The 23,989-nt window shown below is 25.8% G+C and overlaps 1 long non-coding RNA gene across 1 annotated transcript in view; it reads left to right on the top strand.

Annotated features, from left to right (window-relative positions):
- The window catches only part of LOC107436716 (uncharacterized), a 486,858-nt gene that overhangs the window by 365,246 nt on the left and 97,623 nt on the right, over positions 1–23,989 (top strand). Inside the window, exon 7 of the long non-coding RNA XR_001583141.3 lies at positions 2,387–2,535. This is a non-coding gene — a long non-coding RNA (uncharacterized lncRNA). The remainder of the gene's footprint in view (positions 1–2,386; positions 2,536–23,989) is intronic.

The raw sequence follows: 23,989 nt of genomic DNA, 5'->3' as shown, positions 1-23,989 counted from the left end.
AAAATTTTATTAAAATTTCTTTTTCAGAGTTTTTTTAACTTCCATTTTAATATATTTATGTATATTGATTCCCAGTATCTCCAAATAGGATGTAAGCTGATAAATTATTTAAACCATGACTTGATAAATTGTTCCCAGCAGATATATCATAACTACAAAATGTTGCTAAAATAAGTTGTTTATTTCATAATGGGGATAGACTAATTTTGATTAATTTTGATTTCTTATTTTTTTATTCTGTTAGTAACAGTTTACGAAACTTAGAAAAAAAATTTCGTCAACAAATATTGTTATGCTCTTCTGATTTTTTTTTGCTTTCCCTTTAGCAAGAAAAGTTGATTTAAAGTACTACTACGCTCTGCTGTACTTTATCCATGTTACTCCTTGGTTAGCATTCATTTTGAGTTAGTTATCTTAACTTGTTAGTTGTTTGAATTTATATACTCTTGCAATTAAAATGGCATGCATAAGCTAAATTAAATGAAATTAATCACGAATATGATATTGAATAATATTCCCTTGGAATTTAGAAAATAACGTAGCAATATATATTTTAAAGTGCTGTCAAATATTTGTACTAACTGAGCCTGAACCTATCCAAAGCACTATACTGAGAATGGAAAAAATTTGAAGAAAATAAACAATTTTTCTTAAAAAAGTGTTTATATATATTCTCTCCTAAATTGGTGATACATGTAAAATTAATTCACTTTTTTTGATGTTCAAATTTTGAGTATTGATTTTCATAGCAAAGCATTTAGTTTTTATTGATGACAGTTATTGAGATAATCTCATAAAGTTTGAAACATCCTTATTTGCTGAAGGTTGCTTTCCTGGAAAAATTTAATTTTATAAACCTATGCAGACATTTTCTTTGCTTTCAAAGTAGCATATTGAATATGATGTATAATTATTGATCATAATTATTCCGAATTCATTGAAATTTATTTAATTCAAAAATATTAAATAAATCATCTAGTTCAATTAAATTTTAATTATGGAAGCTATGTTGCCCTTAACCTTTTCAAATGAACCTGCTGAGGGAGGTCTTATTGCTTAATACAGCACTACTCTGAGTGTTTGATACTCATAAGTCCAAAATAGATTTTCAAAGGAACCTGCTGTACTCACAGTTTTGCATGCAAAATTGTTCAACAAATTTCAAGATTTTATTAAGTATAATTTGATTCCATGTAAAAAAAAAAAAAAAAAAAGAATCCACTCTTTCATTAATTATTATTATAATTTTAAATTTTTTTTTATATGTATAAAAATTAACATTGTGCTTGTAATTTTATCATAAATGTTAAGTAAAAGAATGTAACGAAACAAATAAAAATAAATTGAAGGCTCAACTCTTTTTAATGTTTTCTTATGTCATTTATATATATATATNTATATATATATATATATATATATATATATATATATTCTGATGATATAAGTGTTATGTTATTTTAATTTTTAACGTATATGATGTGTTCTATGTGTATATAATATATCGCTATTAACAAAGACCAAATGTATTACTATTTTATTATTTTTGAATCTTTTTTTTAATGATTTTTTTCTCTTTTGACATAGTGTAAAACATTCCTTAGGATACTCTGTGTGTTTGTGTTCCAATAACATCATGAACATAAGTCCACTTTCATTTTTTCTTTTTCTTTTCTTACATGGTAGGTGGGTGGGCCCCAGTTTCAACTGCACTTGTTGTAAGCCTCATTCGACAAGATTCTGCCAAAATCTGCCCGACCTTCCGCCTAGTGGCCTATTTTAAATCCCCTTTAGGATCCCCTTGTAGAACTATTTGGGAGAGCAAAAAAGGCGGAGTCAGCCCCTCCACCCAATGATTGCTCTATCCTTATTTACCAACGACCAAATAGTGATGTGCTTCTTAACATCTGTATTGCTTCCTCTGAGCCCGCCTATCCCTCAATCCCCGCCCCTCTCCTGTCAATCAAAGATGGTGTGAGCTTTATCTCGCTTCTCTTATTGGTTTATTCGAACGGTTTAAAGAAGAGAAAAAAATAAGCTAGAGGCGCATGCGGATAGTAATTGGCTACACCCCTACAACGGTCATGCTGCTCACGGCTTGCCTGCAGCGCCACGGCTTTGCAAGCGCTTGTGTTTGCCATAGCGGGTTCAGTTTTTAGGGTTAAGGAAGGATTTGAACTCGTCAGCTCAGGAATGTCGATTTCGACACTGGTGCACCTATTATTCAGCTGCCTGTTATCACTTGTGCCACATGTACCATTGAACCACTCCCTGATACTAAAATTTTCATTAGCCTTGGATTTGTGTTATGTGTCCATCATATTGTGTTACTTGTGTCTTTCTATCGTGGATGCTAAGCCTATCTTATACCATCATCTCTTCTTAATAGATTTCTTCATGCCCCTGAGTTGCATTTTAAAGAGGGAACAAATAACAGTGCCGCCACCTCTTTTATTGTTGCCAACAAGGTGTGATTATCATAGTTATTGGATTTTACTTACCCTCTGGATGTTGGTGCAATTTTTTTCGCTTAAAAAGGTAGGTGTCACTTTTGTTTGATTGCATTATTTTTTTTAAAAAAATAATATCAATATATATTCCAATATTTATTAATGAAATAATTTTAAGACGAAAATTATAAGTGTCATAATTATTAAAATTGACATTTTAATTTTAACTACAGCACTCGATTCACGATTTAGATTTAATAATAACAAACCCCAAGTCCAATACCGGTGTTTCTGGAATCTAGCACCTGATTCTATTTTATCAATGAATTAAGGGTATTAGAATATGTGGTGTATGAATTTTTGGGTTATTATGTTAATTAAAATTAGGTCATGAGATTGAGACATAATTTTTTATTCTCTCACTAGTAACTACACATAATTCTTTCATAAAGGATAAGAATAAAAGCCAGTGTATTTTTTTAAAAAATCTTCGGTTGTTTTGTTTGCTAAAATTAGACTTAAAACTAAGCTTGGCACCTAATTCCAGGTCATTGAAATAAAATTTAATAAAAATCTGCTGATGTACTATTTCAATTGTTTTGTTTACTAAAATTGGAAATGGAATTTTCATAAGTTTTTTTTGTTCCTCACCATTATTCAATGAGACCTAAACCAAATACGTGTGATTCTTCAAGTTATATTCCATATTATATTCAGTTTAACTAAAAAAAATTCCCAGTGCTTCTTCATTATTGAAGTCCTATATCATAGCATACCACTACTCTTTCAGCATCATCTCCCATTTTATGTTTAGTCAAGCAAAAACAAATTTCTTTTTTTTTCCGTAGCATAGCAAAACCAAGGAAATAATTTAAATGTTTTGATTCACAAGAAATGATAAAAAAGAAGTAATATTTTCTTGTGATTAAATAAAAAGTACTGCATGATCATATAGCATGATTTGATAGGAAGTATAAGTATCACTATACTCCACAAAAGCCTTGTGTTCCACTTTATGTTAATTTAGACTAGAACAAATAACAGTGCTTTTTTAAGATTATGTTATACAGTTGAGTATAACTGACGCATTAGCTTTAATGTTATAATTCACAAGAAAAGATAAGCACCATATAAGCTTTTGTTATTATTAAATAGAACAAGTACCTCATGATCTTATGGCATGGCTAGATAGGAAGTATACATATACTTCACTAAAGTATCCACTATACTCCACAAAAATTTTGTGTCACACTTTATGTTTAGTCAGACTAGAACTAATAACAAGGCTTTTAAAAATTAAATAATGTTATGTAGTTTAGTAAAACTGACACATTAGTTTTAATGATATAATTCACAAGAAAGGCCAAGTACCACATATTGTCTTGTTATGATTAGATAGGAAGTATGATATATATATATATAATATCCTATATTAGAAGAAGAAATAGATCAATTTCAGTTTAAAGATTAACACTAATTTCTCAATTACTGGAAAACAAAAAATAAATAAATGAATACCACTAGATACATTTTCTCAAAATTATTTATCTCGGATTTATGCTTATTAAAACTAGTATTAAATTGTTTTCGAAGCACCAGTTTTTCTACCAAAGTTAATACTATTATATATTTATTCAAAATTTTCACCTCTAATGCTTACTAAGCTTTTCTAAGTTACTCTAAGCTTCTTGTGATGATTTTAATCATTGACCTGACTCTTTGTTAATAAAAACAGAATAAACACTCATATTTTGTTAAAAATACTGTTATTTGAGATTTTTTAATCCTACTCATAAATTTATTCTATATAATTACAGCTTGTGTTTTGTTTACAAAAGTTGGCAATATGAGTTTCAGACATAATATTTTCTTTTCTCTCTTGATCAAAATATTTTTCCTTTACCATGTCATGTTTTCTGAATTGAGTATTAAAATATATAATATGACATGATACTCCATTATGACTAACACAGATTAGTATCCATGCACATTATAAATATTTTTCGAAAGTGCCTTTTCTAAGCGAGTACTAAAAGTAAAATCTAATTCAATGTATTGTAGAGCAGAACAAATTACATTGTCATGTTTACTAAATAAGTTATTTGAATTTAGTCATAGTCCCTTAATATTTCACCCACTTTAAACGGATGATTTTCCATACAGGCCTATTTCTTTCCCTGCTATTTAAAATTTAACTACAGTGCCTGATTCTGTACATCCAACACAAAAAATACACACAAAAACACAAAAATTATTTTAAAAAAAAAATATTACAATTGAAAAAGGTGTGAAAATAATACTTCTCGGCTAATAAATACTGTTTTGTAGTGCAATTTAAAAAAAATCAAAATATTATATATGCAGTGTATTTTCATAAGTGTTTAGATACATTGTAGATGTTACTTCCTATTTTGGTGCTCTAAGTTCTCCTTAAAAAGAAAAATTATTTATTGGTTATTTAACAATCATTTCATTGTTTAGTTTAGTGCAAGTTATCCTTTTTTTAAAATGAGCCAACACAAGCATTATCCTTGATTTTTGAGCAAAAGTAACAATTATTATTTATTTTTTGTGACGTGCATAGCATTATTCGTCATATATTTTTGGCAACTATTAGGATAAACATTTGAAACCTGTAGACAAGAAAATTGTAGCTCCTTTTTTTAAAAAAATTTGTCAGGAACAATCTTAAAGCACAAAACAATATTAATGTTATAATGTCAATCATGGTTTAATCTCACAATGGTTTAATCTCTCTAATCTAAAAATAAGTAAACATTCAAAATGGCTAAGTTTCTTACAGTTTTAAACATTAAATAAGTAAAATGGAGGAGAAACAAATATGTGTAATTTTTCTTCCCTTAACATTGAGTCAGCATTTATATTAATTAACACTTGGGGAAATAAATTGTCAAACAGATCAAATTTGTTGTTTAAGTTTATAAGTTAACTGCCTATTTGTATGTAATATGACACCTTACATATTGTTAGGTCTGGGCCCCCTTTGTTAAGCAGTAAAGCATTGTAATCCAATTGGTTGTTGAATTTCATGTACGAACCAGCTATCTATGTGCATATGTTATGACACCTCACATTGCTGTAAATTCTGCTTCCTCTGCACTTATTATTATTATTTTTCTATTTAGCAGTTGAAATCGTATCTAAGGGAGTTTTTGTATGAATATAAAACTGTCTTTTGTGGATTTTTATGGGATGATAAAACTCAGTAATTTAATCAATCTCAATAATTTAAATTGTAAAATGAGAGTGCACCAAAAACACCTCAGTGGTGGGGATTTAGTGTTTGTTAATTTTTGCCCACAAGGTTAGGTTATAGATGCAATAATTATATAACATACCAAATTCTTTTTATTGAGGACATTTATCCCTTTTAAATTGCAAAATTAATAAATAAGGTAAAAAATTGCAGATAAATAGAGATTGTTGCAAAATTTTTTTACCCAATTTGTTAATTTATTTATTTTGAAATTTAAAAGGGACTCTTCATCAAAAAGAATTTGGTGTGATATATAAATATTGCATATACCTTCTATCACCTTGTCAACAAAAATCAACTATATATACACACTTGATATTTGTATGGTTCTTGATTTTTGATGAAACAGAGAAGAGAAGGCAAATACATTTAAGTTTACATAAGTATAATTATTGATAATTCATGTTGTATTGATAAATTGTTCATGTTGCATTAAATAAAAAATTTCATTTGTAATTACAATTTCAAGTAGATTGAAAGTATTGCTTCTTAATTGGTTGTTGTCTCTTCAAACTGTCAGGAAACACTAACACGTGCAGTCATATCACTGTGTTAGGTTAGATCTTTTCCATAAATAGGTCTATTGTTAAAAATATTGCTTTTGTAGATAAATTTTATAAAATTTTCTTAAATCAAAAATTTATAAAATTTAGAGAGATTCCAACAGAAAAGCTAGTGTTTTCATTCATTTTCTATTTTCAAAAATTTTTTGAAGCCAGCAGTTGAGGTAAAAAATTATTAATAAAAGCTAAATACATTTATCAGATACATTGTAAAACAATATTTGAATTCTCATGATTATTTACATGATAAAATTTTATCATAATTGAAATTTGAACACCATTAAATCTACTATCGGTTTTGTTCTGTTAAAATTTAAGATATTAATTTTCTATAAAGTAGTGATTTGCATTTGCGAAGGGCTAAAAACAGAAAATTTTTAAAAAAAGGCCATCATCATAGTGATATCATTAATTAAATGTTTTTTTTTTTTAAATTAATAAGTAAATAACTTTTGGTTTTGTTGTATATTCAAATATTTTAAACATATATAGTGTTATGGATTTTGCTTCGGTAAAATTACTTTGATTATCTAGAAAAATAATGATTGATACCTTTTCTTTCCATTTTTAGAAAAATGGAATAACTAAAAAATAAAATAAAATAATTTAAAAAAAAAAACGTGCTATACAACTGTATTTCTTCCTTAGGTCGAAATTTTTTTATTATTACCTGCTATCTTAAAATTTATCCTTAATGAAGCAGTATTATTTTAATTTTAAAAAAGTGGGTTTGAAGAGCTTACCAATTCATAAAGATAATTATATGATGTATATGGCAATGATAAATTATTCGAAAATTAGTATTGTAACTAAATATTTATCGATTTGTGAAAAATGTTCAGCATTGCCAACTTCTCTGGATTTTGACAATTACTCCTGATTTTATCAGGAGTTTTACTGATTTTTGGATATTTTAAAAAGTACTCTAAAATTGGGACAGTTTTGGAAAAATTTCGTGTGAAATTTTTTTTTTTCAGGTTTATTACCTGTTTAGGTATTCAAATAATTAAATAGTGCAATATGAAATGAACGTAATATAACGAAAATTTAAAAAAAATTAATGCTATTTCGTTACAGCAATTTATTGCAAACAGCTGAATTTTTTTTTTTTTTTTAAATTGAGAAGTTAAAATTTTTATTTCTGTTTTTTAATGAACTGAAACATTTTTATTTAAAAAAGGTAAAAAATAAGTTAAATGTAGTCAACCATTTAGTCAGTCTCAAATTCGAAAACAATTGATGTCTTTAAATTGGAAGCTTTTGGTGTAATGTTTTTTTCTCCCTGATTGATTTTTTGAAATAATCCCTAAATATTTTTATATGGAATTATTTTGTTTCGCATTCTACAGTTTGCTTTAAATTTTTACCGTATCGTGAAGTGTATTTTCTCCATTCCATATAGTTGGGTGAATCATATAAATTTACCAACACCTTTGAAAATATACCTGTCAAGTTCTGTTCCGCAATACATTTTAAATAAAAATACTTCTATCGGGTTTTATTATTTTATTGAGTTATATTATTTTTTAGAGATTCAATATTGACTAAAGTAAGTAACAACATGAATAAAACACAATTCGTGAACAAAGCACAAGTGAAATATTTATGTATTTTCATTAGTGCTTTATTCATTTTTTTGTTTTGTTTTGTACTGTTCTGAAAAACATTGTTATTAGTTAGTTAACGCAAAAACTAAGTGAAAACATACATAATATTTATTTAATGTGGAGTTTCTCTTATTCTAATTATTTAGAAATGACCAGTGACTGAACTAGAACAGTGTTGCATCAGCTTTCTCAATCTTCGTTATTCATTTAAAGATGTGTGTTAGGGTCAATACAAATTAATTAATGAGCTATAAATATTTTACTTACATATTATAAATATAATGTATTCATAACTATATATTTTTATTTAGTGTGGGATAAGTATGTAAATTGAGACTCTTACTTCCTTTCTCTTTCCGGTAATGTAATGAAACATATTTAAAAACAAATTTTTTTTAAACATGCATTTTATGTTTTGTGCATTTACAGTTAAGTAATAAATATGAATTTTTAGCTAGTTGATAATTTTTCGTTCCTTTGTTGATATATAAGTTAAGCAAAATACAATTGAGAATATTCTTTGCATCTTTTCTCAATTTCTAACCTTTACCCTTTATTATTTTCCCAAATTATTGAACCATATTACGCTTTAGGTTCCATTCAATATTAATAGATCAGCATTATAGTATTTCTTTGAAAAAATTTTTAATTAAAAGTTTATTTTGCTTTGTTGTGTTAGGTTGAAAATGCAGGGACTTTCATCAATCTGCAAAAAAGTATATGAAATGTTAGGAAATGTAATAAAATACCCAAAAATTAGGGAAATGTACCTAAAAGTTTAATATTTTTTCCAAAAAACTGGTCTTGCTATATATATATATATATATATAGGAAAAAAGATTATTTTCAAGTACAAAGAAGTGTGTTGTGATATATTTTCTTTATAAGAGTGAAACATAATTGAAAAATTGGTAATAAAATGCATGCCACGTGTTACAGAATCAGTGAAATTCGATAAAATCAGAGATTTTTTTTCGTAGTATTTGTAATTATCCTGTGTCTGATTGCATTATGATAAAGACTGATTGTGATCTTAAACGTTACGATAGGTTTTTATGTAATGAATCGCATTCAAATTATTTTTAATAATTTTACTGCGCACAAAATCTTATTCTACCTAATCTTATTCTATTTTCTTGCAAAAAATCTGTTCAAAAATCTTATTTAGTGGTTCTTGAATTGTTTTTATTTACTGTGAGAACAATTATTTTTGTTTTTTTAATATTTATCAAATAAATGACTCTGGGAATGTTTTTCTTCCTTACGCTTTCCACTTTCTTATTAATAAAAAAATGGTGCATCATTATATTTTAAATTGCAGATGCAATATTTCGCATTAATTATGTCAATTAATTGCAATATATCACTCAGTATTCATATAAAAAGTATCTTTATAATCGAATAGCTGTTACAAGTTGATAATTTATAAATAGTAGTTAAAACATACTTATAGTTTTCCCCCCTTCCTTTATCACGTTTTATTATAAAGTTGAGACTTGTGAAATCAGCCTCTTTTTGCTTAGTAAATGAAATTATTTCAGCGATTCTTTGTACTTATCTTGTGTATGCATATAAGATTTATTTTTCTGTTGAATAGAACTAAATTTATAAAATCGAGATCCTCAAAATTTTAGGCGATGATGTAAAAAGGATTCAAAGTGCAGAGTCTCCTTAACCCGAATCCTTTGAAAAAAATCTTTTTATAAGTGATCATTGTTCTGCTAAGAAACACCTGCTCTGAAAACCCTAGTGGCCTATTTCGCAGGAGCCGTAGAAACACCGGTATATTCTGAAAGAAAGGGTTAACCTAGCAACGATTTTTTTTTTTTACCCCTCTCCCCTGACTCCACCACACTGAGACTAAGCAAAACCAGATTCACCTCGCGATGCGAGCTTCTGCTTTATTTTTGGGATTTCTCTTTAGTTCTTTGCTGATGGAAAAAAAAATATATATATATATATATTCTCTTTCATAATGGAGGGAGAAGAAAAAGAAGAAAGAAATGTATACAACTGCCATTTTTTTTCCTTCTTTGTCTGTTATTTTTTTTTCAAAACAATATTAATATAAATGTGTAATTTTTCTTTTTTGCTTTTAATTTGTATACTTAATAATTCAATCAAGTTTTTTTTCCCCACAAGCTATAAGTATCGTTTTAAGTATCTTTCTTTAAAGAAATGAAAGACGCTTAAAACTATATTATAGTTTATAGGAAAAAAAACTTGTTTTGAATTATTTCAAATTGTTTTAATAATTCGTATTGTTTTAAATATCTTTTTTTTTCTAAAAAAATGAAAGACGCTTAAAGCAATTCTGTAGCTTATGGGGTTAAAAAAAAACTTGATGGATCACCTAAATTAGGAATGATGATGATTTTCAAAAAATTTTATTTTATTTTTTTAATGCGTATTGGAAGAGGAAATATGTTATGAAAGATATACTACCCCCCTGCCTCTTTTATTATACATTCTATTCAAAATAACTTTTTTTAAATTATAGTTTTCAATTTTTTTTCCTGATGCACATAGTTCATATTTGTAAAATTCTTTTTCTTCTCCAAAAGCAATATTGTTTATTCTTTTCAAATTTTTCATTTCTATAAAATAATTCCAAATAAGGGTCATTTGTTTAATTCATCATTTATCAATACAAATTAGTATATATAATACAAATTAGTATATATACAAATACAAATTAGTATATATTAGTATTAGTATCATTACGACCATTCTTTCCTTAATGATAATTAAACGAAAATATATACCTATTGATTGGAGCAGTGTTTAATTAAACTCGAAACAACTTTTTAAACTATTTATGTACTTTTTCTGGTTGTTTTCGCATCAAAATTTGAAAATTTAAATATTCCAACACGTTTTAAAGAACAATCAATCTTTTGCATACTCAAATATGATTCGTGTATACTCATCACTTTTATTCACAAATATAAATACATATTTTTCGTTCCCAAGCTGAAAATGGTTTATTAAACATCTAAATTATGAATGTTTAATTTTCTTTTTAAATATTCCCATACAAACACTATATTGTACACTAATTTAAATAAAAATATTATTTTTAATGTTTAAATAAATAAGAGTTTAAATTAATATATAAATGTATAATTAGCAATAATTACCTCAAAGCAGAAATTATTGTTCAAAATATCACATTACTCAAACTTGATATTATGAGTTAATTTTAAATCGTTGTTAGTAATTTTATAAATATGGAGTTTCCAGCAGATATTTTGTTACATATGGTGGCTTATACTTTCAGTAAACCATATATGTTTAACCATATAAACCATATATGTTGAGTTTTTGATGACAACTGGTTTTCAATTTGACAAAAGTTGAAATGATAATCACGAAATCATAACGCATATGAAGTTTTAAATTGTACATTTACAATGTTAAATTAACGTATAAATATAAATATGGATTTATGCTAATATATCAATATTACAAATTTAATAAAAATTATGAAGTAAAAATTATAATTTTAAGCAGAAAATTAATTTTTTTAAATGTTATATTTATAGTTTTTTTGTATTATTTTATTTGAGAGCTCTCATCTTTTAGTGATTTTTAAATAGTCTAAATGAAATAAAAATTTTTGCAATTATTATTTGACTTTTTTAACTTTTTAAATTAATTGCCTGGAAATATTTAATTTTGTTTTTATATCCTGTGAGTATTTTTTAATTAATTATTTATTAGTATATATTTCGTAAAGTCCTACAACTACATAAAATTTAAATTTTAAAAATGCATAAAATTAAAAAAGAATGATTTGAAGAAAAAATATATTAAAAAAGGCATAAATTTTAACGTTAAAATCTTAAAGGATTAGGAGGAATCTGTTCTTCTACGAATTTAAATTTTGTGTTTTAAGATTTTGTGTTTTATTTTAGCTAAATTTTTATGTAAGATAATGATCGTCCAGTTAATTTAGAGAATGTTTCATATTATTTTTCCTTTTATTAGAATACCTACTATCCAGTACAACTTTTTCATTACTTTACATCTTACAACTTTTATAACTATAAAGCTTCCAATAGATTTTTTATTACCAAATAGGGGTCTTTATTTAATGGATGTTTAATTGTACGACACAAAACTCTCAATTTTTAAGTAATTCGAATTCTCAACTGTTATAAGAGGTTTATCCCCCTCAAGACATTTAAAAAAAAATAGTTTAATAGCTGACTTTAAACACAATATGCAATGTGCTATTTAAAATATCAATAGTACTGCTTTTACCAATGCATAATATCAAGCATTGAAGTATTTAACAGTTTTTGTCACGGGGTTTTAAGTGTGACGTTTTTATCAAAACAGTTAAAAAGCTGTCAACCTGTTAAAAACCTGTCAGTGTCAAGGAAACTGTCATTTCCGAAGGTATACTATAAATATATATTCATCAGTTTACTAAATAGCTTTATTATAATAACAATATTCTGAGATACAATATTATAATAACAATATTCACTTTAAGGCAGTTATATAGATATTCTTAGCAGTTGTGTCTTTCCCCCTCCCCTCTTTTTGGTACTAATATCTATATTGTTTTTAAGATTTTTTGTTTAAAATTATTTGCTTTTAAATTCTAGTATATTGAATTATTAAGTATCTTTACCAAGTTTCAAGTACTTGCTAAGAGAATTTTTTCTTCATTTAATGGTTTTTCAGAGTAAACCATAAAATTTTAAGAATTATAATTGGCTCTAAAAAGGCTTATTTTAAAGAAATGGTTGGACACTTTCAAGATAGGGTAATGATAAGTTTAGAAACGTATGAAATATAAAAGTCTTTTTTTTTAGACAAAATGAATTATATAAACAGGGCTTATCGCTGAGTTTGAGAAAAATCCAGGCAATTTCATTCTATTATATTTTAAATCTTAAATTTACTATTTTATTAAAAAAGTTGCTTTTTTTCCATAAGAATATATTTCTTTTAATTAAAATATTAAAATCTATCTAATCACATCATGCTCACAATAATTATCCCTTTGTTAACTACAAAGCTATTTCTGATGTATGTATGACTCGTAGTTTTTACTTTTGGTGATGTGAAGGGAAACTGGATCATGTTATCCATAGATTAATTTAAATACTTTCTCTAGTTTTAAAAAAATGTATAATGAATAATCTAATGAATGTATAATGAAAATCTAAATCTAAATATCTAATGAATAATAAAAAAATGTTGGAATAGTAAAATAAAATATTGCATATAAATCGATTAAATTCATCAAGCATTAAATAAGTTGTTTATACCACTCATAGTATTAATTAACATAAAAATCATTAAATAATAAATTAATTTTTTAGTTATTATTTTTTGTAAAGTATTTTATCAAAGTAATATTCAAGTTTGTTATAAAAAAATATATATTTATTATAGTATAAATTATACGTATGCCTTCATTATAGTATCTTCTGACAATTGCATTTTTATTCTAATGATAATTCATTATTCATTTAATTGAACTCTTTTAAATTAACCTAAAATCTTAGTTTCATTTTATCAACTCTTTAATTTAGTAAAAAATAAATTTAAGTTATTAAGCAAATCAAAATGTACTTTTAAAATCAAAAGTGATTTTTTACGTTTGAGGAAAAAGTAGTTAAANGAGACGAAATGCAATTTCTGGTGAGACAATTTGATATTTTGCGAGTAGCATCCCTGATATATATATATATATATATATATAAATTTTTTAAAATAACGGTCGATTGTTTTGGTGCACCCGAGTATATAGTGAGCCCTTCCTAGTATCTAAGTAACCTGGATAACTCAAAAAAGTTGGAAAAAAATTTGATTTCTGAAGAAAGTCATGAAATTTTTTAACTTTTAACGCAAAGAAAAAAAAATTAAAAATCCTGTGAGGAAGATGGAATTTTTCTTTAATCAGTTATATTTTTTTTAATATCAAGAAAAATGTTTTCCACTCTTGTGCAACTGTTTTTGTCTAAACTTCCTGTCTATTTTAAGACATTTTTCTAATATGAATAATTTGGTTTGCAATAAGAAGTGCACATTTAATCAAATATGTTCTTTTAATTGTACATTGTTAGTGAAAAAGAGCAATTTTTGTATAAGTTTGTGAATGCACATCATAAAGATAAGAAAATCAATCAATAAAAACCATTTAGATGTATAGAAAGTAATATAATCTACTATTTTACTTTTATTTATCAAATAATTTTCTTATTTTGCGATAATTATTTTAAACCTAATTACATTTTCAATGTAAATCTTTAATTTCTATTTTAAGTTTAATTTGTTAGTGAAGGTATAAAACAAGCTCTAATGTTTAAACACGTGCTCTATAACCACTTATATTTAGTTAAAATGTATATGGTTGATTGTACACCGGTTAATATTTCATAAGCTAGTACATTGGAGAAAATATTGTGAAAAGTTAATTAAAATTTATCATAAGAGTCTGGGAAAATCTGTCCTAACACAAATAGATTTCATGAAAAATGTAATTATGGTAAAAGCAATTGCAAAAATTTCACACGAAATTTAATAAAATTTTAATTTTTATCATTAAAACAGACCATTCACGAAATAATTAAACGTACTAATGATGTCATTCATTCACAATTCAAAATTACAACTCTTTTAAAGGCATTTTTTTTTTAACTTTCTTTAATAAACAGGACCTAATTTTCACAATATCGAAGCTTTGGTTTAACGAAACAGATTTCTAGGCTAAATTCAGATTCCAAAATTTATGGGTATATTTTTCAAAATCAGGACTTTTCCCAATAAGATTGGAATGACTCTTGAAAGCATTGTATCTCGTTTTAAGCCAATTTTTAGATTTTGTGTTTAATAGATAAAAATATGAGTCAATTTTACCATAGCTATAATTCAGGAGCAGCTTGCAAAATATTAAAAACGTTTCTATTAAATATTGCATACCTTACCTGATCGAAAACTTCAATCGCTTCAAAAATAAACAAATATGAAATAACTGTCGACATGTTTCAAGGGCTTTAAAAATAGGCGCCCATTTTCAAGACTTGCTAGAAGTGAATGTAAAGGGGGAATGAAACCCGCTCACAGCTTTAGTTTCTTGGGATTATTTATTTAATAAAGACATTGTCAAAATGTATTTTCAACTTCCTTCCAACATTTTTGTAAGAAAAAGAGTTAAAAAATTATTGGTTCTATATTTTTGTTTTTATCATTACTCTAAAAGTAAAACAATCTCTTAAACAATGCTCTCTCTATTTTTATCTTAAAAAATTTAAACTAGGGTGAAATAATTAAAAGAAGATGAGAAAAAACCTCACTTTACAGAATTACAAAACTTTACAGAGTTACAAATTTTCCTTTTCTAAGCCTCTTTCATATTTTTTTTAAAACGGCATGGTTGATTTAAATCTGAAGAAAAATAATTGTATATTAAGTAAATAATACTCTCTAAAATTCTTGTGTAACCCCAATTCTGTTTACTTCGAAATAAAGTCAAATTCAAAATATAATTTTTTTCCCCCTCAAACTTTTGCTTTCTGCGTTTAATCTTGTAAATTCTTCTAGATGATGTTTTGATCTTGCAATTATATTTCATTCTAATATTTTTAACTTTTCATCGTTACTGCGCGTTAATGTTATAAACATGTGTAAAATTAACGAATTAATCATTTATAGTTTTATTATTAAACGAACAATGTGAGTGTGTGTATGTGTTCATTGTCAAAATTAAAATTTGTTAAATTATGGGGTGTTGAGGATTCCTAGAAAAAAATTTATTTGGCTTTTGTGTCAGTCGCTATAATTAATGTTTATGTGTCGGTTAATATCTCATTAATTAACCAAATCGATACTCCTATAGGTGTACCAAAATGATCGTCTTATTTATGATCCTGTTCATCTGTGATTGTTGCGTTTTATAGTTAATAATTTTTTAATGACCGAATCATTCTGTAATGTAATATCTTAACAATTGTCTTAAATGAAAAGGCACAAATTTATACATAAGTATTTACCAAGTATCTGTATAAGCGTTCCGCGAGGTGGGCCCAGCACAGAAAAACCCAGTGGGTTTTTCCAGATTCGGCCCACTTGAAAAAATTCATCTTTATACCAAGTGCAGTTGTTTTTTAATTATTATTATTTATTATTATTTTTTTTTTACATTTTATCTTTTCCAACTAATTTTCGTTGTAATTATCAAACATGATTGCTCTTTGAAATTTTGAATTTATTGTTTGATAAATTTAACTTAGTAATCTTTTTTTTTTTTGCAAAACTGTAAAACATTTCAAAAATCGGATTTTTTTTTTTTTTTTTTTTTTTTTTTTTTTTTTTTTTTTTTTTTTTTTTTTNTTTTTTTTTTTTTTTTTTTACAATAAATGAATTTACATACATAAAGTAAAAGTAAAGTACCTGATTAATAGAAACATATTACTAAATTATAATAAATTACTTACTTATCTATGAAACAAATAAACTGTAATATGCATACATATTGCACTAATCCAAATAAATTATTACATAATTTATTTTAATTTTAAACTCTTCATAGTTTGTTAAAATACACATTATGGATACACATTATTTATATCCAATATTTCAAAATGAACTTGACATGAAATTTTTAGACAGTGAATTTAGAAATAAATTGTTGAATTAAAAAAAAATGCCTTAAGTGAATAAGTATTGTAAAAGATTAGACTAAACTATTCCCATTTTATTTTAAGATTTCTATTATAGACTGTAACTATTTCCATCTACTGTACCTTTTGCAAAAAAAATCCATGTTTGAAGATAAAGTTAGAATTTCGAACCATTATTTAAATTATGAATTAAAAGTTTATTACTCAATTATTCACTGTTTTTCTTATGACAGTTAAACGAGAAAGAACATTTTCTAATTCAGTTCAAATTATGAAATCGTTTAGGAGCTGCAAAGCAAAAAAACTTTTTTTACGCTTATATATTTAAAAAAATTAAAAGATAAAAACTTTCTGGCTTTTTAAATTTTTAGTTTAATGAAATTGTCCTGACTATTAAGATTAATTTTATATTTTAACGAGTACAAAAGATGTGTTTTATTTAATTTTTTTGATTCTTATTTTGCTAATATTGCTAATATATAATTGCTTGCTAATATTTTACTTGGTAAAAATTTTATCAATGACAAAAGAAAGATTAAATTATTTAGAGAACATAAAATGAAATTACTTATTTATCGAATGTGAATGCCTATTGTAGATATTAGTTGTCCATGATATGTTTATTAATACATAATTATTATGTAAATTTTATGAGTATTTCTACATGTTCAGTAAAATCTTAGAATACGAATGTTTAAAATTTATTATCTCTTTTCATTAATTTATAAAGTGTCGTAAAGTATTATAAAAATTAATATATTAAATTAAAACTTTTTAAGTTTATAATTTTTTCCTACATTGTAAGACTTATACAAAATTTAAACATTGAAAAATACGAATGAACATGCCATGTGCTGCAAAAAAGATACTTGCATTTCATTTCATGAATGTATATATGTAATTTGAAACTAATCACGTAACATACTATACTTTGCATTTTACAAGGAATCATTTCAATATCTATATCATTAAGCAATTTATTATACATTTAAAAGGTAGAAAAATTATTGAAATAGTTATTTATTTTCATAACTATTTCTTTCATTAATCCCTTTGGTAATAATCAAAAAATATTTTTTCAGTATATGCTGGATGTTATTCTTATTTAGTATATATAAGTAGGCATAGAAAATATATTTAAAAAAAATACTTTTTTCTGGGTGAAATGGGGTTTTTTCATGAAAAAACCCACTTATTCCCGGGATATCCTGGGAATTGGATTTAAAAAAAATCCCCAGTGGCTCTGGGTTTTTTCTTAAAACCTGGGTTTTTGTGAACCCTGATCTGTATTGCAACGAAGCTGAAAATAATAATAATAAATCTTGCACTTGATCTTTTCTTCAGTGAATACCAGCGGATTTTTAATTTTCCTTTGGAAGAATAATTTTTTTAGTTTTTAATGCTTAAAAATAACTACCTTGCACGTTTATTTTTTTTATTTTTTAAATAAAACCTTGAACTACGTTTTTTTTTAAACCTGTTTTAGTTTTAAAAAAATTAATTTCTTTGAGAAATTACGAATGTCAAAAGATTAAAATCTTTTGACATTACGTTTTTTTAAAACATGTTTTAGTTTAAAAAAATAAATTTCTTTGAAAAATTCAAAATGTCAAAAGATTAAAATCTTTTGACGCTTTGAATTTGTACCTTTCTAGTAAAAAAAAATTATGTTATAATTTCGGTGTTTTTTTTTTTCTTCCTGTTTTTTTCAATGTTTCTTGTAATTAGTTCAGAACAAAACTTTAAAGTATCCTTTTGCAAATTATGACTTTTTTTTTAAAATTTCTTTATTAATTTTCTCTTCTTGAAAATGCGGTCGCTATAGATAGCAGCCGCAAGTTATATGTATTACTTTGAATATTATTTAAGGTGAGATGTGTACTTCCAATTTTTTGTGTAAAGTTGTTCTAGTAAAAAATTTCCTTTTAATTTTCAAAAAATTGAGTTCTGTTTTTATGATTTGTGAAAAGAAGTGTCTGTCCGAGCTTTTGGGAAAATAACCTATTTTTGTGATTTTTTTGAGAAATGTACTCTTTTTCTGAATCGTAAAATATTGTAGAAATGAGCTATTTTTGCCATGATTCTCGTTTTATAAATCGAGTAAATAAATGAAAAATGTTTTTGTGAAAATGTGAAAAACAATTTTTTAAGGGAGTTGCAGTTTAAAATTTGTGAATGAAACATCTTTTTCAAAATAAAAAATATTATGAAGAACCTGTTCTTAAGATAAAACATTTTGTGAAAAAATTGTTTTCACTGTAAAAAATTTCTTGAAAAGTTAGTTTTTCTGAGTAATATTTTTTGAAGGATCCGTTTTAGCGGTACGGATTTGAATTTCACCTAAAATGGCCCATGTACTTGCAGCGTTATTATTGTATATATATTTTATATGGATTTCATTTACAATAAATATATCATTTCACCATCATTATATCACTAACTGATTGGTACAGTGGACTACCATTGATTTAAATGAGACAAAAATTAACCTATGTAAACAATACTGACAAAGTTGCATGCTTTGAAAAAAAAAAAGTTCTGACATTGTACTTTTATTTTCGTTGGGAAAAATAACAATTTATAAAAGTTGCTATTATAGGCGGGAATGTTGTCTAGACAGTATCCTTGAAAAGCACTCTGTTCTTTTTCAAAAATTCTCCAGTGGTCTCAGGAATGCACTTTTAGTGCGATTTCTCTTTCTTTTTTTCTTTTTTTAAAAGAAAAATAAATTTTTAATAAAGAATGACTGTCCAGTTACATGGGCTGTTCCCCATTGAAAACTATTTAGTTTTAAGTCCTGTCCTAAATTTTAATTAAGAGGTTATGTGTGCATATGCTTGGAAAGAATAATCTTGATAAATGCTTTAAAATTTTTTTATTTTTTTTAAAAAAAAATTATTACATTATTAGGCCTGTTTCCCTCTAGTGTTGAATGCATGTGAGTATTTTCTTTCCCATGTCATTGCTTTGAATAAAGGACGTATAATACGGGCAATGTTTGTGGGGAGGAAATGTAAACAAGAATAAAATTTTCAATGGGTGGATTTGTGACGACAAAAAAATGTCGATTTGCAAAAATATTTCATTGCCATTTGCTACTTTTAATCGCTTTCGAGAAATATTTTGTTGTTCGAACATTGCCAAGACGCATTTTGGATTGTGAACTGTCCTACAATGATTTGAGGTGCGAAATGTCGTACAACAATTTTTTTAAAAATTACGTTTTTGTAATTTACAAAGACCCATTTTTTATTTAAAAAAATATGGTTTATCACCCTATGCTTTAACTTTCGCGAAATATTTTGATGTACGAATACAAGCAATATTGCCATACAAGCAATATTGTTTTGGATTCTGAACAGCCTTCAATGATTTTTGGTAAATTGTGCTTTTAAAATTTAAATTACTTCGGATAGAAAGTATGAATATGCTATTTGCTCGTAACATTATAGAGCAATAACCTTAAATTATAATTCCTCTCCTTGATAAATTTTTCATTTGCTGAAATTTTGCATTATCAAGTTTTAGAATTGCTTATGATCTTTTATAAAGTTTATAGTTCCCATTTAATCTATATGGACTTACAAATGCTCTGGTTAATTTTTTAAATTTAAATACTGAAACTATTTTATTATTAATATCCTAGTAAGATATGCGTTTCCCCACTTATTTAATTTCGAAAGGCTTGTTTTCTAATTTAATGTTGAAGTAGAAATAAACAACACTCGGCAGATGTTTAAGTTGAACTAATTACTGTTTTTAACAGTTACGTAGTTCTTAAGAATTATTTTGAATTTTGTATATTTAAAAGAAATTATTAGTTTTTAAGGAATAAAATATTTTTTTTCTTTTTAAGTTTTATGTCCTTTAACACGTTTTGTGACAATGGAGTAAGAATTGTCCTCCTTCTAACTACTAATTTTTTTTTTAAATATTATAAAGGATTTAAATCAAAAGATAAAAATTGGTTCTTCAAATCATAATTATCGCCTGATGTTTTAAAATGTATTAATTTAAACTATTAAAATATAAAAAATTGAAATAATTTGCATATTTGTTTTAAGTAATTGGGGACATCTTCTATATTCCTTCTCAAAATATATATCATGGAAAAAGGGATTTCGTTCTTTGTTAAGTGGAGAATCAAAGTTTTTGCTAATTAATAGAATAGTTTCATCGAAGTAGTTTTACAGACTAGTTATAACTTGAAGGAAAAAAACTATCAAAGCCTGATATTCATTCAATAGCTCCATGTAATGAAATGAATTCAATAATTAACGATCAATTTTATGATTGAATTTTTTTCTGATAACATTGATAATTACTTTTCGACTTTTTATGCAACTTGGTTCTACTTATTACTTCTCTGTTACAGGGACGGATAACCTTTCTCAGAAGAATGTTGCAGTGAAATTAAACAGGGGTCGCGATGAATTCAAATTTAAATCAATTGATAATAACTTCTGATAAAGTTACCGTTTCGTATGGTAATGACATTTCTGGTAAAAAGAACCATAATTCTGGTGATAAAGACCAAAATATACGGTATTTGAATAATTCACTTGTCAATTTCTCCGTTTATAAGAAAATGGTTTACCAGTAATTCTGGTTTCCAAAATTTTACAACCACATTTACCAAATTTCATTCACCCATTATAAAATTATATTTTATTATTAATTTTACCAAAATCATTTCCAAATCATTTCGATAAAAATTACTGAGTTTTATGGTGTCTCTATAGAGCCAGAAACACTAAATGTATCCATTTTCTGGTACTTTTGACCATATTTGACCATTATTGCTTTTGACCATAAGTTTTTTTTATAAGTGTAGTAATGAATAAGAAGAAATAAAAATATCTTAAGAACAAAGAGAGAAAGTACAGCAAATTATAGGGAACATTTGAAAAATATATGTGTTACATTTTTAAATTATAAAACTCTTAAGGTTTTGCACACTTATGCTTAAAATATTTAAACTAGAACTTCTCTTTTTTTTCGGTAAAATTAATTATATATATTTTCACAATGCTTACTTCTTCAACTTTTAAACGAACCTTTTATGTTTTAGTTTAAACAACATTTGTTTCGTTTGGATTTTTGTTAAATAATTTTTTTAACTGAGACTTCGATAGATTGGAAATCTTATGACTATTAATATGTATCACTTTGAAGTTTTGTATTGTAAATTCAGTACTTTTTCTAAGTTCATTCAAATCAGTTTAAATGACTATTATAAAATTTCTTATGATATGTAAGTTTTTCCAATTTAATTTTGGTTGAAGGTAAATGGCCCCCCGTTGTCATTTTGGGGTAGCATGTTGTGTATCCCATACTCTTACTTAAATGAACTTTCTTTTATTTGACGCAAAATTACGTATATGGTCTTCCAACTCTAATAGAGACATTTCAATTTATAATACATAATAATATTTGTTATGCAATCAACTTCCCGAAGCTACTGGTTTCATAATGTAGCCCCATGAGCTTTCTCGTAGTTAATTATACCTTCTATTGGTTAATTCGTACCTAAAATTATTTAAATTATGCTTATTCAAAATATACTGATCGCCTGTTTTATTCAATGTAGCTCTGTATTGTAGCTGCATGAATTTTCTATTGTTTTATCATTAATTATCATAAATTAAATTTTATGTCCCAGAGTTAAATTCGTAGTCTTGGCGTTTTATCTAGTCTAGAAATAATTTTTTTTTCTCGGTGTATAATCTGAAAACGAAAGAAATTCGCAGAATTTTGGTTTTCTTTGAAAGGAAAACTAGAATGAACTGTTATAAATGTTGAAAATGATTATTAGAGAAACATATTTTTTTATTTGCGAATTTCTTTTTTCATTGGTATTTTACTTTTATTAATTTCATAAAGTTTACCGAAATATTAAATCAATAGTGGATTATTGATTAGATATAAATAAATTAAAAATTCTTAATAAAATAATTTTAACTCTTCCACAGAACTCTAGGTTTCCGCGCACCACTTGGAAACCGCTGTTGTAGATTACTGTTTATAAATGTGGTTTTTTTTTTAAATCCCAAAACCTGAATAATTTCTAGTTTGCTTAATAATCAGAAGTTTGCCTCTTCTGTTGGTTACATCCATTCTGTAGCGGAAAGAAAGTCCTAAAATATTTATTGGATATTGCAATAAATTAAAGTACATTCGATAAAGTCAGTTAAGATAAAATGATCTTACAAGGCAATTTAAATTTTAAAATTTAATGGATTATTATCTATGATGGAAATGGCTAAATAGTTCCAACTTTTTCTGTTGTGAATTTTCATTTATTTTAACATTACTCTATAATTTCTTTTCAACTTGTTTTATATAAATAGTAATATGAGGCTGTATTGGGATAAAATGTATCTCAACTGCACGAAAATTGCTTTTAATATAAATATAATTTTTGCTGAACAAGGAAAACTAATTTTTATTTTCTACCACTTTAATTTCTTAACTTTTTAACATGCTTAATTCTTACGATTCACAGAGCCTTTTAATTTTACTCCACAAACCAGAGCCTTCGTTATTAACATTTATGATGTATTGTATTGAAAATTACATAAATAAAAATTAGAAAAAGTAATTTTTTTCCAGAAATATAGCATTACTCAGTTTGAAATTTAATTAGCTATAAATTTTTATTTCCTTTCAAAAAATTGATTTCTTTTAAGAAAGAAAACTCTGTAATTCAAATAATATAAAGTCGTTTAAGTTGTTTCAAAATTATGTAGCAAATGAAAATGTCCAGGTCGTAGGCCTTGGGTTAAGATAAGGCTACCCCTAAAACCATTAAAAAACCATGTGTTTAAATTTTTAGTTAATTTTTTAAATCTAATTTATAGAGATTTATGTTATATTTATCTCCAAGCGTATTTTTCTTTAGACAAGTTTTTTAACTAACAAATTTTAAACGATCCGTTCTTTTTACCTGTTTTAAACTTACGTTTTTAAATAAAATGAAACTTTTACGATAGTCAAACAGTTTTAATGCTCTCATTGAGTTGCAAATAATTCTATTTGATAAATTTATTCTTAATATGTATGTAACTTTGGCTTGTTTTGATTAAGTACCCACTTTTATCCTATGTAATTTGTTTTATAAACCTGAATGTGTGAATTGATCAGTGTGTGGCCAAATTTCTCAAACTTGGTCAGATACTTAGCTAGTTTTTTATGATAATCTTCGCATCATAAAACAGATCTTTACTATTAAGAAGACGTTCAACAATAGAACATTAAAAAATAACGCATACTACAATAACAATCGATTGTTTACAGGGGTCTGTCCAGACATTTTGTGAAAGGTCCGTTTTTCGTGAAATTGTGAAAAAATTACTCACATTCTTTCAACCAGGGTCCGCTTTTATGAATTTGTGCAAATAGGGTCCGTTATTGCAAAAAAAAACTTTTTCAAGGAGTTTTTAAATTGTAAAGA

Source organism: Parasteatoda tepidariorum, chromosome 3, assembly GCF_043381705.1.
Source record: "Parasteatoda tepidariorum isolate YZ-2023 chromosome 3, CAS_Ptep_4.0, whole genome shotgun sequence".
In the NCBI taxonomy this organism is placed as follows: Eukaryota; Metazoa; Arthropoda; class Arachnida; order Araneae; family Theridiidae; genus Parasteatoda; species Parasteatoda tepidariorum.
The sequence above is the reverse complement of the archived record's forward strand: the minus strand, read 5'-3'. Positions and strand labels throughout refer to the sequence as shown.